Source organism: Dermacentor andersoni, chromosome 4 (assembly GCF_023375885.2).
Source record: "Dermacentor andersoni chromosome 4, qqDerAnde1_hic_scaffold, whole genome shotgun sequence".
Taxonomy (NCBI): Eukaryota; Metazoa; Arthropoda; class Arachnida; order Ixodida; family Ixodidae; genus Dermacentor; species Dermacentor andersoni.
In genome coordinates this window covers 144,475,799-144,480,993 of record NC_092817.1, presented here as the reverse complement: position 1 = coordinate 144,480,993, position 5,195 = coordinate 144,475,799, and positions in this window count along the sequence as shown.

The window sequence follows — 5,195 nt, the reverse complement described above, 5'->3', positions numbered from 1 at the left end:
GAAATATTATTTATATATTGTCAATTGTTTATAAAAAGTGGCAAAAAAAGCTAATTTTCAGAAAACGAAAATATCAAGTTTACAACTCTGTAACTCAGCAATGAAAAATTATATCACAATCCTGTGAATTGCATCTGTGAATTGCATAAAGCTGACAAAATAATATTTTACACATGAGTCTCAAAAAAATGTAGCAATATGAAAATACCGCTTTTGCAGAACCACGACGTAAAGAATTCACGTAATATATAGATTGACATATCGAATTTCTCTGCTTTGAGTGCTCTAATGGATACCGTTTACAGAACCACGATATCTGTTCTTGATGCGGAGCAATTAATTTGTAAAATTCGCGCTTCTATTTCTTTTTCGAACCTTCGAATAAACGAAAATTATTGTAACAGAATTAAAACCCTAAATAAAACTTCCGCTTGCAACAGTCACTAGAATTTAACCTTCTCTCTGGAATGCAACAAATTTCATTAATATCGGTTGATGGCTTATCTCATAAAAGCGTTTCTGCGTTTTACATCTATTTGAATAGGTCACGTCGGAGTTGAGCCCGAGATATAGCTTCCTCTTACATATTCTGCTGCCGCTTCCTCTCCTGCGTCGCTGTCTCTCCCAAAAGCTAAGGTTATACGCTTATGATCGCTACTTGGTCAGGCTTATCTGTTCGTCGTTCATCTATCGTGATTTTGTCTAATCGTTCGTAAAGCGTTTCTGAGACTAAGGTGTAGTCGATACATCACTGCGTATTCCTGCATTGCCACGTCACCTGTTCATGACATTTATTCTCCCTGTTAACTACTACAACGTTCTGTCACTCGCACGGATCCAGTACTTGAGAACCATTGTAATCAGTACATCCATCTAGATATGCTGATTACAACGTTTCTCAACAAATTGCTACTAATAATACGACAACAACAACAACAAAAACAACAAAAATAATAATAAATAATAACAATAATAATAATAATAATAATAATAATAATAACCCCTACTAATACAACATGGTTAGATCTTCTGAACTCATTTGTATCGTTTATAATACAGACAATCAACACTCCATATCTGCTCTCACTACCTATCCATAAGCAAGCTGCTCTCAGCCACGTTTTTTCTTCCCATATGCAGCTAATCTATAAATGCTCCTTACACGTCTCTTTTACCTTTTGCCACTTCATAACAAGCCTAATGTGCATCCATACGCATTTCCTTGACCCCTTGAATCTGTTGCGTGTCTCCCATATAAAAATTTAATACCTGTATCCGGTGGCTGCTCCAAATCTCGAAGATGCACTAGCTTCGTCATTGATCTGGGTTTAAATTTTCAGCCATTTGTAACTGGCTAGAAAGCAATAAGAATACTAGTACAATAGATAATGCTGGATAGTAGTAATATCTGATGGTGCCATCTGATGTCATGCTTTTTTGACGTGTACAGTTGGATCGTGTGTTGGTCGGTGGAAACATCTCCTTTGGAACGGTGCTCTCTTGTCATATGTATGAGCACGGCGTTTCCGGTATTCCCAGTTAGAAACCTTCTCAAGCTAAACAGAAGGCCGTAGGACCAGGTGCTGGCTAACCGTGCTAGTGAAAGGTGTAGTACCGAAGGTGTTGGTGAAAAACATTTCTTTCGAGTGAAAGCATTGTGAATTTGGTCCCCGTCCCAGCGGGAGGCTTTCTGCATTAATCTGAATGTTGTCTGCCAGGTCATAGAAACTTTGTTATGACTCTTCTTGGCACCTTGTGTAACTTGACAGTCTATACCTAATTTTACTTGTTTATGTTTTATAAAAGAAAAGAATTATTGCTTCATTATTGTTGTTTTTAGCTCCAAAAGAAAGGAAGTAACTTATGCCAAGTTATACATTTGTCTGCATTTGTATACGCACTGCATCCCGCAGTTTCGGTTAAATATTTAGGAGTAACATTGAGCCCATAAATTCATGGGTGAATACATGTGAACAGTTAAATAATAATGAATTTAGTCCCAAAAACACTATCACAGAGAGGGGTGGACACAAATACAGAAAAGCGCTCGTCCAGACTTTATGACCTCCACTTTCTGTGATCGTGCTTTTGGCGCTAAATTCCTTATTGTTTGACCTGCATGCACCACTAGCCCAACAGAACGTACATATCAAGAGAGTCCCCTGCAAACTAGCATACGGTTTTCATAATTTACTCAAAGCGCGTAAAGTACTTTGATGCGCCCATTTTACGCAGTCTTTACTTCGCATTTGTACAATGTCAACTGATTTACTGCATCGAGTCTTGGGCTGACACATACCTCGTTTACACAAATGGGCGCTAAGAATTCTTATTTTTTTAAAGCGTATTGATGGCATCAGGCTTTCATTCCAATATATTCCTGTGCTTTCGGAGTACCTTATTTACAGCTTAAGGACATATCAGCTCATACATAGAATAATTATGAGTAATGAACCGCAAGCCATTACGGCCAGCTCGTAGCACAAGAGCTGCAGGTAGTGTGCGTTTGAATCTGTGTCATGCCAAAAAATACATAGGACATAAAATAGTGGAAATTTGCGGAATTATTTATCTGAAATTGTGTACCGACTACTCTAAAAACTTAAAGCAACTTCAGTTCTTGCTTTTTTTTTTTTAATTCCATTAAGTGCTTTCGAAGAGTCGAGTTTGTGAAACAGTATCAGATGTGCTTAATTGAGTGTAATTTGAACGTTCTTTTGCTGTGTTGTTTTCATGTTGAGATCGTAATCTACTGGTTATCATATGCTTATGTTGCCTTGGTTATATCCGTGTCGTCACAATCCGTGTTTCTTTCGTTTACGTCCTCGTCCAGCTAGTATGCTCATGTAGAACCAAACAGTCTACAAGTCTTAAGCTCGCGTCAAATGGCCGCAGTAGAAATTATGCCATTGGCGTCAAACGATCGTTGTCACCGTCGTCCTGCTACTGTCGTCACACACACGCTCGCGTCAGACACATATTCGTCTTACATAAACACGTTGGTCCACCTGGTAAAAATTTGCCTAATCCCCATCAATGCTGAGTAGCCGGCTACCAGCAAAATGCTTCGTAGAACGTAGATTCCCAGAGTGTGTAAAATAAACTCTAATTGCTTCTTTTTTATCTTTATTTTTTATTTTATTGGTTTAATCCAAACACGCAGGGCCCTAGGTATATAGGCTCAGAAATTTACTTAATGTGTTCGTGCCCGGCTGAGCAGATTAAGTTGAAATGCTTCTACAATGACGCCATCCCACCTCATTATCTCCAACTTTTACGTTATCCTCAGGATGATTAGAAGTTAATGAATCGCTCAAATATCACATTTCCGTATCGTTTCTGCTCTCCGTCGTTCATCGGTCCCCATCTGCACCAACGCACTTCAACATTTTACTACGGTAATATATTGACCTCAATGCAACTGCTACTTCGCCGTGTTTATGACACACCCGTGTTGGGCATTAAACTTCGTCGCCGCCGCTTCGATTTCACGTTTCTCTCTTCGTACACGTTATCCGTTTTCTCTTTTTCCCCCTCCACCTTCCCCTCCCCACTTCTCCCAGCTGATCATCTACGCGACGCAGCGCGTACATAAACAAAACAAAAAAAGAAAAGTGAATGAACAGGCCAAGTAAACGGAGTGGACAGAAGGCGGATGGTCAGCGGGCCGCTGCCGCATTGCCGCCACCACCGCCGCCTTCGGCGCAGCATATCGTCGGCTTTAGCGGCTCCTTCCTGGAGTCGGCTGTGCGGCCGCTGACCCAGATGAGCGGGGAAATGGCGGGTCGTTCCTCCTGAGCATGCAGCAGGAAACTCGGCCGCGACGCCCAAGGGGCCGAGCTGCTGCCGCCGCCGCTCTCTAATTCGGACGACGACGACGATGACGACGGCCATTGTTCTTCGGCCCGGCCGCCGACGTCGACGCCGTGGCCCGCGCTCGAGCCCACGTGGCGACGATGAAAACAGTGCCGTCGAGGCCGGTCTCAAAGAGCGCGCACTTGGTGACGCGCGAATCGCGTTGCTCTACTCCGAACCGAACGCCGAATCTTCATTTCTTCCGTGAAGTGCAGATAGGAATTGACTCGTAGCAGGCTCGACAGGGTGTCCGTTACCTCATAACGGGTCTGTGGAACTCGGGGCGGCGGCCGAGAAGTAGCAGCGCGTGCGCTTTCCCTCCGCAGCCATCGAAAGAGCATCTGAGGCATTTGGCGGGAAACGATGGACCGCGTGGGAACGTATACTATAGTGTGTCCGCCGCAGTGGATGCCTGTGAAGTTGGAAAGTCTTACCTTGTCGGTCGCAGATTTCTTCCGCGGCTCAAAATTGGTTTCGAAGCCGGCGCCTAAGGCAGGTCGGTCGCAAATATAGTAATTTGTTCATATGTATGTATTCGTAGCGCATACAGGCGCTCTAGGTCCTATATTTGATGTATATTTATTTGTATTTTTAAATACCTATTTGGTTATGGCTGGTCCTAAGCGAAGCGAGCTATGAACTTACATTGGCGGCACGTCTGGGCGTGGACTGGCGATGCACCAAATCAGAATTGTGATCCCCGCATACTGTCGTTCATGGAAAGCGCAGAAAATATATTCTAGACTTCCACGAATGCCTTATCTTTCCTTATTTCCTTTCTCAACATTTTCTCTTTGCGCTTGTGGTCGAATCAACACTTTTGAAGTTATGCTCAGTAGCTTTGGAATTGTGAACCAAATGCTTTCAAGAACTCAACGTGTAGCTGTTTAAAAGCAAACTTTGCAAGTGTTCTCTTCTCAGTAAAATTAATACATCGTACACGGTGCAGATTCAATTTCCGTGAATGAACAGTAAACAGCAGGGCCTATAGTCTTGTCCCACATGTAACCCCTGCAGGAACACCTTCTATGGTGTGGTACCCCTAGGTAAGTTCGGTTGTTTCCCGTTCTGCTGAGGTTGAAGTGAAGTAAATTATTTTGTGAAGCAGAGACAAAAGCCAAATAGGTATGAATGTTGAATTCTTCGTAAAGTTTCCAACAACTGCCGGACCGTATTTGCTGACATGCCACCTGAGGAGGAACGCCGAATTGGATTTTGCGAAGTTAGTACTCCCTGGCTTCTCATTAAAAGTTGGCCATTTGTTTTTCTGAAAAGTATTCCTTTGTTACTGTAACTATAACAATATCCGATATCCATAACATTTAGGCAGCTGCGCTTTC